General features: G+C 39.5%; 1 protein-coding gene across 1 annotated transcript in view; it reads left to right on the top strand.

Annotated features, from left to right (window-relative positions):
* Positions 1 to 22,725, top strand: part of DMD (dystrophin) — a 2,107,962-nt gene that overhangs the window by 1,932,313 nt on the left and 152,924 nt on the right. The gene's annotated exons all lie outside the window — the stretch shown is intronic.

Genomic DNA, 22,725 nt, shown 5'->3' with positions numbered 1-22,725 from the left:
CCCCCACCCCCACCCCCACCTTTCCCGCCTCGGTTCCCTCTTCCGTTCTTCTACCTTTTACCTTGCATTGTGGGAGTAGAAAAATTCTATTCTCAGTTACCTCAGACACATAAACTTTCAGATTAGAGTCTAATGGAAAAAAAAAAGGTATTCCGTTATACAGATGTCCTAATGTCAGGAAACCTCCTGTATAATAGTCTTATGCTGAACTTCCTCTTTATGTGCAATCTGTATGGGCTACACTTATACATGGTAGGCATCCCGTAAGTATTAGTTGTTTTAATACACAGACTTCCTAGGCATTGGTTTGTGCTAAAATGTATTGTTCAAATAAAAGCATTCCAGTACAAACTGAACAAAGCAAGAGAGGTCCTGATTGAACACAGAGAAACATTGATCCTCAGATATTAATGTGCATAAGAGTCGTCTGAGAATCTTGTTAAAAACCCAGAATCTGACTCCGTAAGTCTAGAGTGAGATCTGAGATTCTGTGTTTCTAATAAGCTCTTTGGTGCCGCCGCCGCCGCCGCCGCCGCTGCTGGTCTATGAACCACACTTTGCGCAGTAAGGCAGCAGATTATTTTTGACTTACCCATTCACTTGTTCCATCATACCTCTCAAAACAGATTTCTGACTTTAAAACAGTTTAGAGCACCAAATAAATATTGTCATGTGCCTCATTTTTCAACATACCATCTTGAATCAAAATCATTTGATCAACTTTGCAGGTGTGCATATCTATTGTCATTTTAAATAGGGTCCAATGAAATGATGATATATGAGTAGGAGTATAGGGATAAATGACTCTTAATAATTTGGTTTTTGTTTAGAATTTATGCTTCTACTGCCTTTTGAAAGAATTTGTGAGGCTTACATATAAGAGCACAAGATGAGGCAGTGACAGGAAAGCCCAAGTGCATCTACATCCTAGCTTCTCAGGCGTAGAAGACAACCTCTGTTACTTGGTAGCAAGCTGGTGGGGAAGAGTGGTGTTCAAAGCTGTGTTTTCCCTAAGGCAAAACAGCATCAAAATATATAAAGCTTTTTATTTCTGGCATGGGTGATAAAGATGCAGAACTGAGAAGCAGGTTAAAAAACTTAGCTTATGCTTCTAAAGGCTAATTTTATATAAGTGTTCTTGTCCAGCTATTCTTGGTAGGTCCAGCTGCTAGTTGAACAGGACAGGTGGTAATCCCTGTTCAGTGGCTCATTATCACCCAGAGGCTTTGATCTGGCTAATACATAATCAATCAGGTTCTGAATTTTAATATCCTTCCCATTTTCATTTCATTTGTTTTACCTGAATTTATTTTCCAAAGTCGCAATATGATTTTGTTTTTTAATAAGGTTATTTTTGATCATTTATTTATTTTGACATAACTAGGCTCAGGATACGCCAGCTGGAGTTTATTACGCCCCTGAATCATAAGCTTTTTTTCTTCCTTCTTTATCTCCTTACAAGATCCAAATTGCAAAACCTAAGGATAAAGTTTTAATTGGGGAAGCACAAAAGACTGAAACCATTTTAGAGGAGAGCATTAATGAAAATCAATATCTAAAAGCCTCAGTTTAAGACTGTAAGCACCATAGTTTGTGCTTCTTTTCTAGTCTCTCCAGAGTTGTGATGTGCATAAATTAACACTAAGAAACAAACAAAAAAATCCCAAATGTGAAAAGTTAACTCCTTTTAACTTGTCATATATTCTGTAGTGCATATGTGATCATTAATTAGAAAGGTAGCAATTGAGGTATTTTCCAGTATTTTCTCCATTTGTTAAATTATTTTGTGCTTATATATTTATTATGTATGTTGGTGTGTGTGTGTATCTCCCTGTATATCCCTTAGAGATATAATTCTAAGGTTGAAAGAACCAGCTGAAATTTTTGTCTCTTCACTCACAAGTATCTATGTATTTAAGAATTTTGCTTCTTTTTACACAAATGGTAAATATCTCAAGTTGGCCTAACTCTTCTTTAATGCCCTAAAAAGAGCAAAAAAGGTTATATTATCCCACTGGTATGCTCTGAGAGCATTAGATTTGTTTGTAGGGAAAAAAAAAACAAGTTATAATAAAGTTTTTTTAAATTATTGACAGTAGTTTAATTTATATTAGCTTTTCCCACTTCCTTGTTATCTCAGAATAGCACCTCCATGGACAATGGAATGGTCCTAACAGCCTAAATATGGTGAGCTTTAAAAGCAGATGGCTTGGGGCCATTCTGCTTATTATATCATTGCTTTCAATAGCATAACTGTTCTTCTCCAATGGCCCTCTTTGTTTTTTGCTTCATTACTGGCACATTTCTTTAATATGTAATCTATAACATTAACATGAAAATGGCTCTCAAATACTATTACTTTCTCCATCTGTGACCCAGTACTGTGGATCATCATCTAATGATCGTTCTTATTGCAGATGGCTCTCTTTAAATGCTCCAGAATAGCATTTTAAAGACATTGAGGGTGCTTCCTACGTAGATTGACAGTCTGAATGATTTAATATCTAAAACCTTGGGTCTACACGATGTGTGATAAATGACTGGAAATGCAAAGCACCAGCCAATTCCAAAGCAAGGTGTAAGAGGGAGAGGAGGAGAGTGATAAAAAAAAGAGGTGTGTGTGTGTGTGTGTGTGTGTGTGTGTGTGTGTGTGTGTGTGTCGTTAGTATTATCTTTAAGGGGAATTGGAATGGGAAGAACAGAACTTAATCATAAGAAACAGTTCTTTATTGTACTTCTTGAGGAAGGAGTTTACATTTCCTTTCTGACACTTCACCATGGCAGTGATAGGAAAGGAATGATAACCAAACTGAGAGTTGAGTTCTCTATGGCTCAACATATACTCAATTTCTAGGCTGAGATTCCAGACTCCTGAGCTCCACAGAGCCTCTTTAGCTGGTTCTTTTTTTTCTCTTTCTCAGGATCCTATCACCAAGAATTCTTTGTCTTCATGACTTTCTTTCTCCTCTCTATTCTTCCTGCAAATGCAGATCCTTACTGGGAAGTATCAATAAAATATCCGGGTTGGAGCCAGAAGTATTGCTCGTCATGCCTCCATATATCAGCTATTTCCCCAGTTGAAATGCCACCACGCATGTCGTGAGCACGTTCACCTCATGGCTAGCCATCACGTTGGGGAGGAAGGTGTTATGAGTCTGCTGACAATACTACCATTCCTAGATGAGGTCACAAACAATATTTTCTTTATCTCCTTGATATTTTCATTTTCTTTTTTCTCTCTAAAGGTAAGCTCTTCACAAAAAACTAGCCTACATGTTTTATCATTCTCAACAAGACATTTGTGGCACTTAACATTACTCTCAAATCAGAGAATAAATAGTGACTAAGATGAAAAGTAGACCAGGCCAGAGCAGTTATGAGGACCAAATTAAGTGTGAGTTTTTATGACAATACAAAACTTTGGTAATTACTGTTTTAACAAGTTGGTGGCACTTGCCTCAGAGAGCTAACCTCAGAAAAGAAAGAAACCTCCTGGCCTTAAAGTGTAATTTTTCAAAACCATAATTTAATTCAGTAGGGTTGGCAATATTTTAGGCTTTCCTCACCATTCGGAAAACTATGTCTGAATTTGTATCTTAGATTTAAATTTGCCAGGTTGAAAAGATACATATAAATATAAACCCCATCTGTGAAAACATAACCATTTTCATTCCTCTGAAGGTTTTTTTGTTGTTGGATTTCAACTGTTGTACTTTTGTTCATTTTTATGTTAAAAAGTGAAATTTAGCCACAACCTAATCAAACTCTGTTGGCTCTTTCACTAAGAAATTTCACCTAAAGTTTGATTAAATTCATTATTATTAAAGTTTGTTGAAGTTTCTTTTAGTCAGAAGAGTTGAGAAACACAAGTTGATAGATTCATATAGAAAGTTATGAAATTTAAAAAGAAAAACCAGTGGATGAATTTTATTCAGAATTATTTATGGCTATTTTGTATTTCTGTCTTCATTTTCAGAATAATTCATGTTATTACTAAATTTGGAAATATTCTAAAATTGGAAATCAGACTCCACTTGATTCAAAACACGACCTTTTTTTCACATCAGTCTTTTTAAAATAATGGTTGAAATGCGTTCAGTTCATACCCTTACGCTTAATCCTCATGCATGGTCTTTCTTCTTTTTCCCTACCTCTCCTCTAACTGTCCTTCACAGAGATGAGAAGTTTTCTTCCCAACACAAAATTCCCTTGATTATATATTAGAAAGAACTGACACTATGTAGCAAGGTTTAGGAAAAGCTAACATACGTAGAGCTTCTGTGAAGTCTGTTTTACCAAAAAATATTGGATTTACTGCTGATAAATAATGGAATTTATTTTAACCATTTGCATTTTCTCTTCATTGAAACTCATGAACGACTGTTAGTTTTAGGTGGCACATTTATTTTTGCCATGGGTAAAGATGCTTCTTCAGTAAAATGTTCACTTACAGCATTCAGAATCTTGAAATATAACCAATGTCGTCAAAGAGTAGAGACAAGGGGAGGATCAACCACTTTTCCCCTCAGTGAATGATCTCCTGTCAAGTTCTACGATCACATTTCATCTATAAAGAGAGCATTGAGCCAAGTCTATGTTTTGCATACATGTCTTTACATTTAATTATAATTGTAAATATATTTACAATATGAATATAAATATATGCCAACTGTTTCGCTCTAGTTAAAATCTGCCAAAATACAGGGAGGCTTGTGGGTGATGCAAATTGGACATTTGCATAGATTTAGGGTACAATTTCAGAAAAGTAAATATTATTTTGCTCTATAACTAAAAGACGCTAGGTATAGTACCTTGTTTACTCACCAAACAAAAAGCAATCACCAAAAAACAATGAAACAAATCTCAGCTAACCTTCTTAACCCTTCAAGTGCCATTGCCATGACTCTTTAGTCAGAAATAGAGAATCACTTCTTTACTGAAGGACATAAATTCATTAGAGGGCCACAGATGAATAAAGAACAACTAAATACAGTCTGAAACATTTAAATCACTTGTTTTTAGGAAACTATCCTGGCTTTTAAAATGACATAAATCCAGATGAATTGGGAGATTGGGATTGACATATATACAATCACTAATATGTATAAAATAGATAACTAATAAAAAAATAAAATAAAATGACATAAATCCAACCAAAATTTATTCAAGTTTAATGGGAACAGGATTCTTTTCTAGACTATCTCAGAGGCAGTCTCAACTCATGGTGGTTTCATTGTAAAATAAATAAAATCAATTCAGAGGCCACATCTGATTTGCTGGAAGTGCTGTCATGTGATTCTAATGTCTAACCTCTATTTGGGTACATAGCCCCTCGTTCTACTCAACGGGAATGTGTTCTTTTTACCTAATACCAATTAAAACCTTACTCCTCCTCCCATGGAAAGAGCTACTGGTGGTGGTCTTGGAGAAAACATGGGAAGAGGATTGGTGATGTCATATAAGTAGACCAGAAAGCATTATTTTGACATTTAAAAAGTAAAGAGAAGATGATTTTTTTCCTTTTTTTAAAAATTTATTTTACTGAAGTATAGTTGATTTACAATGTTATGTTAGTTTATGCTGTACAACAAAGTGATTCAGTTATACATATATATGAATTTTCATATTCTTTTCCATTATGGTTTATTACAGGACATTGAATATAGTTCCCTGTGCTATACAGCAGGACCTTGTTTTTTATCCATCATATATATAATAGGTTACCTCTGCTAATCCCAAACTCCCAATCCATCACTCCCCCACCTCCCCCTTCTCCTCGGCAACCACAAGTCTGTGTGCTTTGTCTGTGAGTCTGTTTCTGTTTCATGGATAAGTTCATTTGTATCATATTTTAGATTCCACATATAAGTGATATCGTATGGTATTTGTCTTTCTCCTTCTCACTTCATTTAGTATAGTAGTCTCTAGGTCCAGCCATGTTGCTGCAAATGGCATTATTTCATTCTATTTTTATAGCTGAGTAGTATTCCATTTTATATATATCACATCTTCTCTATCCATTCATCTGTCAGTGGACATTTAGGTTGTTTTCATGTCTTGGCTATTATAAATAGTGCTGCTGTGAACATAGGGGCGAGTAAGATTGCTGGATCATATGGTAGCTCTATTTTTAGCTTTTCGAGGAACCGCCATAGTGTTTTCCATAGTGGCTGCACCAATTTACATCCCCACCAAGAGTGTAGAAAGGTTCCCTTTTCTCCACACCCTCTCCAGCATTTGTTATTTGCACACTTTTTCACGATGGCCATTCTGACCAGTGTGCGGTGGTACCTGATTGTAGTTTTGTTTTGTTGTTGTTGTTGTTGTTGTTTATAAATTTATTTATTTATTTATTTTTGGCTGTGTTGGGTCTTCGTTTCTGTGCGAGGGCTTTCTCCAGTTGCGGCGAGCGGGGGCCGCCCTTCATCGCGGTGCGCGGGCCTCTCACTGTCACAGCCTCTCTTGTTGCGGAGCACAGGCTCCAGACGCGCAGGCTCAGTAGTTGTGGCGCACAGGCTTAGTTGCTCCGCGGCATGTGGGATCTTCCCGGACCAGGGTTCGAACCCGTGTCCCCTGCGTTGGCAGGCAGATTCTCAACCACTGCACCACCAGGGAAGCCCCTGATTGTAGTTTTGATTTGCATTAAAAGAAGATGAATTTTTAAAATTGCAAACCATTCAGCTTGATGTTGACAAGCAATAAAAATCCTAGAAAATGACATTGAAGTGATGAATAATGGGTGCTTAGAAGAATATGCTCCCGAGAGTCAGCATGATCTCCTCAAAATGTGTCATGCCACATTCACTTCATTTCCATTTTTATTATGGCTACTCAATGGTTAGATGAGAGGACTACTATAGACGGTGTATATTATGATTTTACACCACATTTTTCAAGTTCTCTTTTGAGGATCTTGGGAACAAAATAAAGAACAGTGGGCTGGGTAATAGGGTGAATTTGCAGCTGATAAAGACATCCAAAGAATATCAATTGGTAGATCAGGGTTAACATGCAATAGAATCTCTATCCTTGGACCTGTATTTTAGATAGCCATGCCTTTATACATGGCTATTTCTTCTTTCATCAGCTTTTCTTCCACAGTCTCAGCCCTCTACCTGAAGACCTCAGTTAGTCAATTTTACCCATGCATCACTACCTCTGTGAACCCTCCTTTGGCTGTATTCAGTGAGCACAGCTTTTCACCAGCACTTACCTAACTAAATTGGGATTGTTTGTTTATACATATGTTTCCTGCTCTAGTCTATGAATGCCAAGAAGATAAGGACCATTTTGATCCATTGTGGTCTCTTTACTACCTAATATAACTGAATCCACAATAGGTACTCAGTTACTGATGGAATGATTGTAGATAATAGCTATATTGATTAATAAATTTGAAATTGACAAAAGTTGTTAATACTTTATATGATAAATATATCAAAATTCTAATAGATTGAAATCAGAGAGGTAATTTCTTATTACAAGATGAAATATGAAAGCATGTTTAAATAAGACATAAATCTCACATTTAGGCTCAGTAATCAATTTAAAAATGCAGGAGGAAAGCAGAGCTTAATTAATATCAGATTGTGTTTAAAAACGCTTGGGTTTGTAGTAATCCACAAATTCAGTATGACAAAACGTTTGATGGCATGTACAAAACTAAAATGCTACAGCAGTTGTAGATGGCATTAATAGGGCAAAAAAGGGTCTAAGCATACCACTTACTCAGTTCTGGATATCACATTTTAAATGGATCTTGTTTCTTAAAGTGTCACCAGACTAGCCAAGGGTCTATAGGCTGTATTATATAAGGCTTAAAAAAATGGAAGTAAATACAGGTATTTAGATTTAGCTTAGAGAGAAGTGGCATTAAGGAGAATGCGGTAGGGGGCCTCAAATATTTAGAAGGTTAGAGGAAATGTGTTTTATTGCGTTTTGGTTGGTGTTTTGTTGTTTGGTTTTGTTCGTTTGTTTGTATTTTTCCTCACTTTATTTTTTCCTGTTTTGCCCTAAGAACAGATTCAAGTACATATGCAGAAGTTACAAGAAAGCAAATTTTTAGTAAATATTAAGGAAAATTTTGTAACTGAGCTACCAAAACACAGAATCTACTGCCCTAAAAAGCAGTAAACTGCTTAAACAGTAGATACTCAGGGCTGAAATGACTGTCTCACCCCCAAAGGCAATTTCCGTATTGGATGAGAGGATGTAATTCATTAAGCTTTAAGGTCACTTCTGAATCTAATGTTCTGATATTTTCAGAATTAATCAGAAGGGACTAACAGCATGGCCTGAATCTGTCCTATATTTATATAAACATCCTGTGTAATGCACCTCATTTTTTTTGTCCAACTGTATATACATTTGTGAATGTTAAATTTTATTTTAGGGCAAATGCTTTTTAAAAAAGAACTTTAAAAATCAACTTTATTAAAAGATAATTTACACAGAATAACCTGCATCCATTTAAAGTGTACAATTTACTGATTTTTGACAGATATATACCCGTGAAACCACTACTACAGTCGGAGTACAAAATATTCTCATCCCTCCACAAGCCTCCTTGTGCTCCTTTGCAGGCCATTCTTCCCTTCCCCCCTGGCTCCAGGCAACCACTGGTCTGCTTTCTGTCACTTTAGATTCGTCTGCATTTTTGAGTATTTTATATAAGTGGAATCGTACAGTATTTTTGTGTGGCTGGTTTCTTACCCTCAGCATAATGACTTCGAATATCAGTAGTTTGAAAATCAGTAGTTCGTTTCTTTTTAATTGTGTAGTACTTTCTATTGTATGGATATGTACCACATTTTGTTGATCTGTTCAGCTGCTGGTAGACATTTGGGTTGTTTCCAGTTTGGGGAATATTATGAATAAAGCTGCTAAAAACTGTATACTTGTTCTACTGCCTAGCCTTAGAAATCTTAATTTTGAGAAGCACAATACAAAAAGAACTTCAAGTGTTATCTTAGTTAACAAGCACCTAGACGGCAAGTACCAAGGATAAATTGAGCAGATATCAGCTGAGTTCTGTGAGAAAGTCTCAGTGTCTAACATTCTTTCTTGGGAGTAGATGTGTATCAGCTATCTTTTGCTGTATAACAAACTACCCCAAAACTTAATGGCTTACCACAGGGGTCAGCAAACATTTCTATAAAGGACCAAGTAGTAAATATTTCAGGCTTTGTGGGCTACATATGGACACTGTTGCATATTATGTTTTTTACAACTCTTTAAAAATGTAAAAATCATACTTAGGTGGGAGGCTATATGAAAACAGGCCACAGGCCAGATTGATCCATGAGCCATACTTTGTAGATCCCTTAACACAGCAACTATTTATTTAGCTCACTATTTGATGGATAGACTGGCCCATTTTGGTCCTCTGGACCAGCTACTACAGTGGTCCCCTTTTATCCATGGCAGATACGTTCTGAGACCTCCAGTGGATGCCTGAGATCACAGATAGTACCGAACCCTACATATGCTATGTTTTTTCCTATACATACCTATGAAAAGGTTTAATTTATAAATTAGGCACAGTAAGGGATTAACAACAATAAAAATAAAGTAGAACAATTATAACTATATACTGTAATAAAAGTTATGAGTGTGGTCTTTCTCTCAGAATATCATTGTACAAATTTAATGCCTTTTCCATCTTAGCTAAGCTCTTATCATGCACTGTGGCCCTAACTTTGGCAGTTTGAGGTGCAACAGCAAAAGTAGCATGAATTTCTTTTTCCTTCTTCACAATTTCACAGATTGAAGATTTGTTCTTACCGTAGATCTTAGCAACCTCGTCATATGATTTTTTTTTCTTTCCTTATTAAGTCAAGAAGTTTCCCCTTTTCACTTAAAGGAAACATCTACGGCTTCTCTTTGGCATATCTGAATTGCCAGCATCACTACTCCTATGCTTTGGGGCCATTATTGAGGAAAATAAGGGTGACTTGAACACAAGCAATGTGATACTGCAACAGTCAATCTGATAACCCAGACGGTGCCATTAATTCACTAATGGGCAGCATATGCTGGACAAAGGGATCATCCTGGGTGAGACTGATGGCATGAGACTTCAGCACACTACTTAGAATGGCGTGCAATTTAAACCTTAAGAATTGTTCATTTCTGGAATTTTCCATGTAACATCTTCAGACCACAGCTGGCCACAGGTGACAAATCATGGAAAGCCAAAATGTGCATGAGGGGGGCTGTTGTATTCTTTGCTGGGCCTGCTTATGCATCTGTGGTCAGCTAGTGGCTGCATGAGCTATCATGACGTGATTCGCACGTCTTATGGTTGACAGGTCATTTAGGAACAGATGCAGCTAGGTCTGTGTGTCTCATCATCCAACAGGCTAGCCCAGGCTATTTTACATGGAGACTTGTCAAGTTTGTGCTCGTGTCACATTTGATATTGTCTATCGGCCAAAGCAAGTCATGTCATAGAGTCATTCCAGATACCACGTGTGGAGAAAGACTCCACCTTCTGATGGGAGGAAATACGCTGCAAGAGCTGGATACCAGGGAGAGGGCCAGAATTTGTGTCCATTTTGCAGTATATCACAAGGTACTGGAGAAAAGTTATCAGCATGTTTTGTAGACTGAGAGGACTCTGAACTTAGATGCATGTAAAACAAGATGTGCTATGATAATTCTTGCTTTGTGAGTAATCGTTGCTGGGTTAGGCAGTTGGTTTGTAGCTTCTCAGCCAATGGTGGAGATACAGTATCCATAGTCTAGTGATTTTACAATATACAAAATACAGATGAGAAATACCATCTATTAACCACTTACTGCTGGGAATTTAATGAATACCGCTGTGATTTAATACTGAAGAAAGGTTATGACTTTCTTCTGGTTACTCTCTTAGCTGGCCACTCTTTTGAAAAGAATTTTATTCTCAAAGCTGTTATTATTTTTACTCTTAATACACATCGTATCCCCATAGCCATAGACTGTATACAGAAGTAGAAATATAATGTAGTACACATGAAACTTCTATAATGTTATAAACCAGTGTAACCTCGAAACAATCCAAAAAGAAAAAAAAAGTGTTCCTACAGTCATATAAGAATCTCTCTTTTTTTTTTGGTCTTTTTGTGTAAGCATAATCATTGCCAGTCTTCAAAAACACTTATTCAGATAGTTTCCCCCAAGCACGTAATAGGATAAATTTATAGGTATTAGATAGAATGGAGACCATTCAGCCCTAAAATGTCACTCTTCTATCAGGCACACACTTGCCAGTTTGTTGGCCTCGACCGGGGCATGCTAGCAAGGGCTTCAGATGAGGTCCCATTGCAACACGAGAGCAGAAGGATTATTTCTCAGTTTATGTTTTGAAGTGTGTTGCTCAGACAGGCAACATACAGTTGTGTATAGTAGCGTGAGCTGCCTGTTACTTCCCTTGGCAATACTTTTAGCAGCAGTGTTTTTCCTTCTGCAATGTGACAGTATCACCTTGCCATTCGGAATAAAAAGAAAGGGCTGAGCGATTCTGAGCGTACTTTCAAACAGCCATGCAAACGAACAGCTGGCAGAGAAGACACTCCCTAAAACTTGAAACGTACTCTCAGCCCCTGCAGCACCTCGTGTGGCTTGAACTTCAGACTTGATGAATGCCTCCCTAGCTTGTTCCCTCTCCTGAATCTTTTCATTCCCCTTCAATCTCTTGTACTGCTCCAGCCCTAACTGGGGAAGAAAACTGCAAACTGTCTGCCCCTCGCTTGCTTCCAGATCTTAGTCTAGAGAAATTCTGTTTTTGCATAAGTGTGCCATAAGCATACAGTCTATCCATTTCTCTATGCAGTAGAGGTTTCTAGCTTTCATCTTTTTTGACCAATCCACAGTAAAAATTACATATTATATAGCATGCCAGTGCAAACGCGCACATATCTCTATCTATAAATATTTCTCCATGTATGTGTATGCAATGGAAAGAAGAGTTTCACAAAACATGGCTTATCCTTGCCACCTAATTCATCCTCATATTTCCTATTCTTTTCTGTTTCATTACAAACAACATTAGTGGTGATCCACTATATAGATTTGAAGACCTATTAACGGTTCATGACCTGTAGTTTGGGAAAGTGCTGTACCGTGTTTTTTTATCCATACCTCAGGCCTGGCCATCAGAAAGCTACATTCTTGGACCACTTTGCCTTGATCCCCATAAGCTTACATCATACCCTTAACTTACGTTGAGAGGCACTGTAAAGACAACTACTGAAAGTGACTTTATTGAAGGTTGACATCATGCAGTGTCTCCCATCTGAAAATCCAGGCAATGATTTTATTTAGATCTAAGAACAGAATTTAGATTTTACTTTGCTTCACTTAAAGAATTGTGTTCTTTTCCCCTTATCCATAATCCAAATAATAAAATCGATCATATTTCCTTTTATATTTTTCCTTTCACTTTGGCATCCAGGAAGCCCACAGCGAAATTATATTCCCTTTAAAATTTTTATTGAAATATATTGATATATCAAAAAAGGCTTAGTCTTAAATATACACAGAATTTTCACAGTCTGGACACACCCATGTAACCAGTATCCAGATCAAGAAATAGAATATTACAGCGAAGCTCCCTTGTGCCCGCTTCTAATTATTACCCAGGCTCCAAGGGTAACCACTATCTTGACTTTGAACACCGTAAATTCATCTGGCCTGGTTCTGTACATTATATAAATGGAATCATACAGCATGTACACTCTTATGTCTGACTTTTTAAGACTTGGATTCATCCCCGTTGCATGAAGTTGTTCATTCTCATTGCTGTATAATAATTCATTGTGTAAATGTGCTAAATGTTATAATCCACTGTTCATAGATATTTGATACAAAAAATGATGTTATAAACATCCTAAAATGTGTCTTTTGTTGAACATATGTATACATCCCTTTTGGAAATATATCAAGCCGTGAAATTTCTGGGTCATAGGGAATGTATATGTTCAGCTTTTATACATTCTGCCGAACAGTTTTCCAATGTGGTTGTACCAACTTAAATTCCTGTCAGCAAAGCATGAGAGTTCTAGTTGCTCCACATCCTTCCCAACACTTTGTTTGTTTTGTTTGTCTTTCTCATTCTGGCTGGTGTACATAGCTAAATTTACTAGGTATACCAAGCCCTGTGGTCTTCAAATGTGTGTTATAACTTTTCCTCCCTTCTTCATATTTTATTCTACTTCCTTAATCCTTAATTTTATCTATTAATTTTTGAAATTTATACATTCTTATCAGTTGCCCTAAAGCCTCTGTGGAACAGTGTGAGGTATAAATACATACATAGTATAAACACAAATCTGAATCCTCAGCTAATGCTGCCGTTATCAAAAATCCTAGTCTTCCCTTTCCTCCAGTCCTCGCCTCCAATTGGTTGAAAAGCAGTGTTGATTTCATCCTGTGACCTGTCTTGAATTCAACCTTTCCACCAATTCCCAGTGCCATTTTCTTTATCCCAGGCCTTTATCTTCTCGTAACTGGACTAGTGTAATGTAGTCTCCTTAGTGTACATTCCCATTCTAATCCATACCCTCTTTTTCAAGCTTGTTTCTTCCCACTCCAAATTTAAGTTAATTTCTGTTTAAAACGAAAAACATTCAGAAGTACAGGTGATGGCAATTTTTTCTTCTCTATCCATTATATGAGAAGAAGCTTCTGGGGGACGAGAGTAATTCAAGCTGTGAAGGTCTAGATTTCCACACTACAGGCTTGATATTAACTCAGGAATGTGAGCTCATATTCTAATGGGGACGTTGGTATTTTCTGCCTCTGAGTCGTCCTGAGATACAAAACCCTATATTGGCACAATACGTTTTTGAACTCCCAAAAAGCATAATCTGATTTCATAACACAGCAGTATGTTAACATTAAAAAAAGTATCTGTGCCTTAGTAACTTATTAATATGAGAGATTAGCTCGCAGAGTCAACTTAAGAAACTTGCTTTGGCTCTTCTTCCACTAACAAAACCATGCATGAAACCTGGTGACTTAGGCCTAGTTAGCTGTTAATTAAAATGTATGTTCCCTGATCCCAAGAGGTCAAACTAACCCCCGTTCTCTTTTTGCTTTTTTTTGCGTGTCTCTATTTCTGTGTTTAGAATCTGTGATATTGTGCTTCATCATGTGTGAATCTGTCTCCTCCCCTCCACTAGGTTGTAAGCTCCTTCAGATCAAGGCCATATTTGAGTCCCTCTGGTAGAGGAAACTGATTACAATGTTGAAATATTAAAATATTCCCAAGGCCATCCTCCAAACACTTCCCAGGTTTTACTAATAGTAATGAAAAATGAGAAGAGTTTCACAAGCAAAGACATATATAAATGCCCCATAAATATACCACAATTGCAGTCATTTAAAGAAACGAATACAGGGGAATATTTAATAGCGAAACTTAGTCTAGGTATGGGACATAAAAAAGATTTCTTGGGAATTTGTGGATTAATTAAAATCCCTTGTATTCATATTTCCCTTTTGTTTTCAAAAAATGTCTTGACAAAAATAAACTAGAACTGAAGTATAAGGTTCAGCCCTTGGCTAATTGGTTCAACTGGTCTTTTTTTTTAAGTAAGAGTGTTTGTTTATTTATTTATTTCTTTATTTATGGCTGAGTTGGGTCTTCGTTGCTGCGCACGGGCTTTCTCTAGCTGTGGCGAGCAGGGGCTACTCTTCGCTGCGGTGTGCGGGCTTCTCATTGTGGGGGCTTCTTCTGTTGCGGAGCATGGGCTCTAGGCATGCGGGCTCAGTAGTTGTGGCTCACAGACTCCAGAGCACAGGCTCAGCAGTTGTGGTGCACGGGCTTAGTTGCTCTGCGGCATGTAGGGATCTTCCCGCACCGGGGATCGAACCCGTGTCCCCTGCGTTGACAGGTGGATTCCCAACCAGTGCGCCACCAGGGAAGTCCCGGTTAAATTGGTTTTTAACCTCCATTTCCCCTTTTAGGGATTCCTACCACATCCTGGCTGTTCAGTGCCTGCACCAAGAGTACTTCTCCATCAGGGTGCAGGGAATCTTTCCCTCCCACTGTCCCCCATAAAACCAATATTCACTTGTTCTCTTACTACTCTAGGGTTCTGCTCTCTGCCAGTATGAATGTGAATACATCTTTTAACATGTGTGAATCGTATTGATATTTTAACCTCAGCCCCAAAAAGTAATAGAGTATGGTGTGAATTTTACTCCTATCTCAGGCTCGTGGTTAGTGATTTATTTTCCAAAAAAATAAAAAAGAAATCTTATTTTACCTACTTGCTTCCTTCTTAAGTGTAGAAAACAAAAGAAGTAAAAGTTCCCTTTGCAAGTTGTTAAAGAGGAAAGACTGAAACTCTTGGACCGCTTGTCTTCCCTCATACAACAGTCTAAAAATGAAAAGTTAAAGTGACAGTGCTGATTTATTTTGTGCCATATTCCTAACACTGTTCCTGGACTTACTGGGTTTCCTTTAAGGAATTAACCCTGCACAACAGGCTATTTTGCATTAACATGGCATCCCCCAGCCTTCCAATCGCTTTCATAGTCATTATGTCCCTTGACCCCTACTTTGGCCTGTTGCGGTAGTGTCCGAATTTTACAGAAGAGTCACCGGAGCTCCAGAGGGGTTAAGTGACTGGCCTCTAGGGGCAGAATTGGTCTAGAGCTCTGCTTTGCTGGAGTTAATGCTTCTGCCAGAATATACAGCGACGCTTCCTGAAGATTAAGATGCTCTTTTGATCCTGGTAGATACTCATCTCAAAGGGGAAAAAAAACCCAGTGTCTTCATTCGGTAGCATTTGAATATTAAATTTTCCTTATCTGTTTCAACTTAGGAGGACTTCCTTGTTCGCTTAATTGACTGGTAATTCCTTTGTTTACTTTTTTCGGAATCTCAAGAACCAAGTCATAAGTATTCAAAATGGTTACATTAGCATTTAACTTTTTTATGAGATTCGAGTATTTCAGAAAGGGCTAGGATAGGCAGGAATGTGTGTAGAATTTTGCATTTTAATTAAAAAGCCTCGAAATGAAATGAACCTCTGACAGTAACAGATGACTCCCTCTAAAAGCTGTGTTACTATTTGATGTATGTTCAGTATTTTCTTGTGGATAACAAGTCCCACGGCTTGTTTCAAGAAAAGTGACAAGACTAAAACAATTAAAAAAGACAAAGCTGCTCTTTTTTAATCATATTCTCATAAATAAAGCTGGGTTGTGAATTATTTCCAGAGAAGCAGTTTGACAAAGTGTATCACTCTAAGAACTAAAGCTGTCTTGCTTTTTTTTCGAACGTTCAAACCAAATCTCTATCCTAGTCCAATGATGAATTTCCTTTGACAAATAAATATTTACAAAGTATGAAATGTAGAGTTGGTGCGCTCCCTAAGGCCAAAACATAGTGTTTAAACTGAAATTTAATATTTTCTCTCTCCTCGAATACACCAAAATAAGAACATAACTTAAAAATAATTCTCTCTCGTAGCAGACTGTCCATTAATCATTCTTTAGATGATATTGGCTTTGTGAGTATTCAGGTAAAAAGAAAACTGATTTCTAGATTGATCAGAAATTCTGAGAGTATTTATGGATTTGGCGAAAACAGTAAGATCTGGAGAAATAGAATTTTCTGTAACCCCCCATTATGAAGTCAAGAAAGGTACATCTTTCAACAGCCTGCCACTTTCCTATGAAAATTCTTCACGTGGTACATGGCTTGATTGGGCAGATCCAAGGGTTAATTTACTTGTGATTTGAGAAAAGGCTGAGACTTCCTTTTTTTTTTTTTTTTTTTAAACTGTGGTGTGTGGGAGGAAGGTAGAAAGAGGCCCCAGAATGAATTCGCTAATTGGGGTTTTCACCTGCTGTGAGTCTAATGGAATACAAAGCCTTATTTGTAGCTGGAGAGGAAGGCAGATTATGCAGAGTGTCAGAATTTCTGCCTAGTTTTGAAATTCCTGTTATTTGGCACCACCATTTGGGAAAGGCAGACCAATAGTTACAGCTTTGAGCTGTTGTTAAGGTGGACCACGAATGCCGTAGTCAGATCTGCTTGAACCACCGTAACCAATATCCATGTTTAGCGGGAGGTGGTGTGCTCCGTATTCCCCGGGGTACAGCACTGTAGCTGGCAGGGCTAATAGGCAACGCGGAGCAACCGCCGGGCCTGTGAGGTTAAAGAAGTGTGGCTTTATTTTAGTGAAGATGCTGAACTTCACATCTTTTCAGATGTTCGCCTTGATATAGGTGGCTCCGTGAAGTGTTGAAAAATCTTATTAGAAGAACACTGTATGAGAGTGAAGCGCAGCTTGACTTTACCTGGAACCTGTTTGGTGAAATCTCTGGTTTAGATGGAAAAATAGGCTTTTGTGTGTGTGTGTGAAGTGCTCTGTGTCTGAATGTAGAGGCCTCTTCATTTACTAGTTAATGCGAACTGACTGGATATGCTTATATCCAGAAGATGCTGGTTTCAGACTGACCTAAAGGGATCGTTATACATATTTTAATTAGTACACCATGGTATCTGTCCTGACAATGACTCACCATCACTGTGCGCATTTGTGAGACATCTGATTCACTGTTCATGGCTAATACTTGTACTATGCAAAGAGAAACATGGAATCCTTATGCGTTTACTGGATACCCAAATGTTGAAACTTTGCCATAAACTATGTGCTATGCTTAATTGAAGCAATACCTATATTCCAGATGGATTTTTATAAAATGATGGAGGTTATACTTAAGATTAGTTACAGAACGAAAAGCAGTTCAGATAGAGACTCTTGGAGCTAGAGGGAAGCTGGACCCTAGGGCGGTGGTGAAGTCCCTCAGGGCCATCCCCAGGCAAGTGCCCACTGCAGACCATTCCCTGTCTTTTCCTTTCCCTTTCTGCTCCTCATTTTACCCTGGTAAAATCAGGCTAACATTGAAACCGCGAGCAGCCTAAAAGGAAAAGGATGGGTTTGTGGAAGATAGGAGCAGCCTGGCCTCCGTCCTTGACCCTTCACACCGTCCACTAAATGGGCTCATCCAAACCCACACCCTGCAAATACTGACAGTTCAAACTGATAGCTCCAATCCAGACATCTTCCCTCTGAGTTGCAGACTCAGATGTCCAACTGCCTTTCACATCACACTGCCGCCTCCAAGTCAGCAGGCTCAAGACTGAATTGATCATCTCTCCCTGACCCTCGTCTGCCTAAACCTGTCCCCTCCTCCTGAAAGTCCTGGCTTGGTGAGTATTACTCATCCAATCTTGAGAGTCAGCCTACGACAGTAATCCTTAGCCTTGGCTGCATTTTAGAATCACCTGGGGAGCCTTAAAAATCCCAGTGCCCAAGGCCAGTTAAATTGAAATCTCAGGGTGGTGAAACCCAGGCATCCGAATTTTTTTAACGCTCCCCAGGTGATTCCAGTGGTGGCCAGGCTTGAGGACCATTGCCCTAGGTCTTCCCTCTCGTTCATTCTTACCTCCAATCAGTCAAGACTCCTGTAGTTTTAACATTATTGTATTTTTTCCCCAGTCTCTCTCCCACTGCCATTGTTCAGATCCCCATCACACCGCAGTCACCCTGTATCTGGTATCCTTATTGCAAACTCTACTGATCCAGCCCCCACACCATTGCCCAAGTGATTTTTCTGAAAGACAAATCTGACAGAGCCACACGGACGCTTAAATTCCTTCTTTAAAAAGCTCACCCGTACCTTTCAGGATACAGGTCAAACTCTGGATCATCACACCAGGTCCTTCTGAATTTGTCCACCTCCCTCATCTCTATCTGGACATTCTCTCTCAAAGATCAAGGAGAGCACTGAAGCTCTTAGAAAGAATAAGCTGTTTCATGCCTGTTTACCTTCACTCCTGCTGTTATCACCGTTCATAATTATTGACTTGCCGTTACCCCCAATGGGCCAGAAACTCCTTTGGGGCCTACAGAGGAGGCTTCTAGAAATAGCTCTCCAGTGAGTGAGCCTAATCTCCTTTTTAGCTCCAACAGGTGGAGTTAACTTTCTCTTCCATCAGTGGTCCCTGCTCAGCAGCCGATCAAGTGCCCCAGAGGGTGGCTTTGACTGGGTGGGTCCCTGTTTGGCCTGGGTCCTGGGAGAAGTGGTACGTTCAAAAGTGGTCCTTGAAGAGAGTGTGATGAAAAAGGCTGTTTACTGAAATGCGAGCCATGTAGGAGAAATAACAAGGCCAAGGGGAGGGAACGGTTTAAGGAACCTGGAGCAAGCTGTTGCTGTAGAAATGACTGTCCCGCAAGACTCGTGGCCGGGGGTAAAGAAACTCGGCCACTGCCAGGCTCAAGACCAACAGGAGGGAGCTTGGGGAATAAATACCCCAACATCTCTCTCCTCCTGCCCTTTCATCTCCTGCTACAGGCCTTTCATCATTACCTCCCATTGGCTGAAAGTGAAAGGAAGCCAGTGGGCAAGAGAGCCTGATTGATGCCATCCACAGAGGTCCAACATCGTGGGCCACAGAGCAGAGTGCAAAAGGGCAGAGAATAGAGCTGGAAGGAAGAATGGGGAAATCCCCAGCACAGTCCCTTAGGTCAGAGAGGTCCTCATTTTTCTAAGTACCTACAAGATTTAAGTGGTTCAAAAACTGGAGTTTGGAAAAATTTACTAGGTTGCCTTCCTAGACCTCATCTTATCTCATTCCTTCCTTACCTCTGTTTCTAGCAAATTGACTCTCCTCTGCTGTCAGCCAGCAGTGAGATCACTTACGAGCACACGAGAAAAATACAGATCTTCCCCCAGAGTAAAAGAAGCCACTTCTCTGGATGGCAGCACGGCAGAGTGGCTAACAGCACGGGCCTTGAAGCCAGACTCCCTAGTTCCAATCCTTGCACTGCCACATCCTAGCCATGGTATTGAGGACAAGTAGCTCATGGTAGGTTTTAAAAGCAGGATTTCAACTTAAGTTTTTTTATGCTGCTTTCATATCTGTGGTTTACATCAAAACAACAATAAGAGGAAGAAGAAGGAAGAGGAGAGCTACTACAAGTAGGCAATTAATGTATTATCATACGTGGCATCACTCTATAATTCATATATGAAATGAGGATATATAAATTATGTTCTTTTCTTAACGTCTTTCCCTAATAAAACAATATTCATAATCTAACTGAAATTAACAACAAAGCAGTCGCAGTGAGGCACATGTCATTACTTTTTTTTTTTTTTAAATTAATTTATTTTTTTTTACTGTTTTGGCTGTGTTGGGTCTTCGTTGCTACACGCGGGCTTTCTCTAGTTGCGGCGAGCGGGGCCTGGTCTTCATTGCAGTGCCCGGGCTTCATTGCGGTGGCTTCTCTTGTTGTGGAGCACAGGCTCTAGGCGCATGGGCTTCGGTAGTTGTGGCACGCAGGCTCGGTGGCTGTGGCTCATGGGCTCTAGAGCGTAGGCTCAGTAGTTGTGGCCCATGGGCTTAGTTGCTCCACGGCATGCGGAATCTTCCTGGACCAGGGCTCGAACCACGGCGGATTCTTAACCACTGCCCCACCAGGGAAGTCCTGCCCATGTCATTTCTTAATAATACTTTCTGTATTTAATTTCTAAAACAACATCAAGATTTGGGAACAAGCCTTCAAGTGCCTATAACTCCAGTCTAAAAAAGAACTTAAAGATATTTTGGAGGATTGCCATCTGTCAAATTTAAGAAAGAAATTGAATAGTGATTTCTAATTTTCCATTTTTTTTTCAATGAATTGTTCCGACTAGTTTTCTAGCTGGACACTGAGAAAATAGACTCGAGCATTTATATTCTAGAGAAACATCAGAACTCCTGAAGCTTGAGCAAGTAATTTAAAAGTGTAAAACAAACAAACAGACAGAAAAAAAAAACAAAAACGGAAAGACAATGTATCCTATCACATAGGTGTTACAAACCTTTAGTTGATTGATTTCTAATATTTACAAATGCCCATGCTGGGAGGTTTGTGTCTTTTCATTGGAATAGACATAAACAGTATTTAAGGGATGTGCTTGATACGTTGACACAGAGATTTACGTCACTGAATGACACAGAGATTATGTCACTGATTAACTGCAAAGGCCACCACTTATCACAGAACACTAATCCTTCTCCCCCAGTCAAAGATAGGGGCAGATGTAGAATCTCCAGTAAGACCAAGGGACAGCCTCACCCAAAGACAGTCCTAGCGTGCCCCCCCCTCTGCCCCCCAGACCTTAAGAGCAGCCGCATCCACAACTCACTGGCTCAAAATGACTAAAAGATAGCAGTAAGGTCTCAGTTTAGCAGGCAGAATGCCAGAAGTGCCCTATTTGCTTTAAAATAGCAACACCAATCAGATCTGCATGCACGTGTCTTCCGTGATAACATTTACATTTGTATTTGGTTTGTCAAGGGTAATGAAGAAACTTGGCACTCCCTTTCCCTTTGGTTCCTGCACTTTATTTTTGCCTCTTTTGTCGCGCTGTAGCGGACGGTAAAGGGAGATTGATGTCTAGAGTCCTTTCAGCTCGAACATTCTCCGGGGCCGGGGGAAACGTTGAGAAAAAAAAAAAAAGAGGATATTTAAAAAGATAAAGGGGAACACTTTTTAACCTGTAAACTGAAGTAGAACAAATCAACCAGAACAGAGAGTGAAAAGGAAATGGTTGAAAGAAGATAAAAAGAAAAAGCAGGCCAACAAAATAAATGGACAAAAGGGGACAATGAAACCACTAAGGGAGTTTATCTGAAAATACCCTTTGGACTCTAATGGAAGATATTATGTGAAGGCTGAGAAAAATTTTTGTGCTAATGAAGGCTTTCTTCTCTTCAGAATATTTCCAAGCCTGTAAGAACTTTTCATATTTAATCTGTGTCGTCATATTGCAAACTCTACTATTAGAAATATTTGAACTACCAGGCCCTGTAACTTTTCCATTGGAACGTTCCATTGGAAATGGTTTCCTTTTAGGTTTCTCTAAAGAATACTAACAGACCACACGGTGCCACACCATTGGTGGTGGTTTTTATTTAAAGACTCTATACCACTGGTTCTCAAACTTCAGTGCGCTTGAAGTTTCTGATTCAGTAGCTCTCTCTGGGCTGGGGCCCTGGGGAATTTTCATTTCTAAGAAGTTCCCAGGCGATGCTGCTACTGCTGGTCCCAGGACTACACGATGAGAACCACTGCTATATCACAAACACACAGACAAATGCTTCCTTAAAAGCCCATTTAGCGCAGGATGAGCGGAACCTGAATGTCATGTCCTTACATCTCCACCAATTTAATCTTCAATGGGGGGGGGGGGGCGCGGCGGGAAGGGAAGAATTATGCTTGTGAATTTTTTTTCTTTCATTCTCTAAAAAGAAAACTTTTGACCCACACACTTAATTATCTGCGATGAGGTCATTTGCACCTAGGTCATTTATTTAGGCAACAAGTAGTCTTGCCGGAGGTTTTAAGGGGGTGCTGGCAGGGCGGTGTGAGGCTTCCAGGTTCCCGGCACTACCTTAAATCTCCTCCGTCTTTCCTTCTTTTTCTTTTCTCTTTCCTTGCCGTGTTGAAAGCCCCGACTGCCGGGTCTCGGGGAGTCCGGGTTCCCAGGGCGCTAGGTGGGGGCGGAGCCCGGCCCAGCCCCGCCCCGTCTGCCCGCAGCGCCCCCTCCCGCGCGCCCCGCCCTCCCGCCCTCCCGCCCGCTAACCCGCGCTGGCTCCTCCGCAGCGCTTTCAGCTGCGAGCCTGGGCGGCGGCGGCGGCGGCGGCGGCGGCGGCGGCGGCGGCGGCGGCGG

Source organism: Monodon monoceros, unplaced genomic scaffold (genome assembly GCF_005190385.1).
Source record: "Monodon monoceros isolate NGI ecotype Baffin Bay Population unplaced genomic scaffold, NGI_Narwhal_1 Super_Scaffold_22, whole genome shotgun sequence".
Taxonomy (NCBI): domain Eukaryota; kingdom Metazoa; phylum Chordata; class Mammalia; order Artiodactyla; family Monodontidae; genus Monodon; species Monodon monoceros.
The sequence above is the reverse complement of the archived record's forward strand: the minus strand, read 5'-3'. Positions and strand labels throughout refer to the sequence as shown.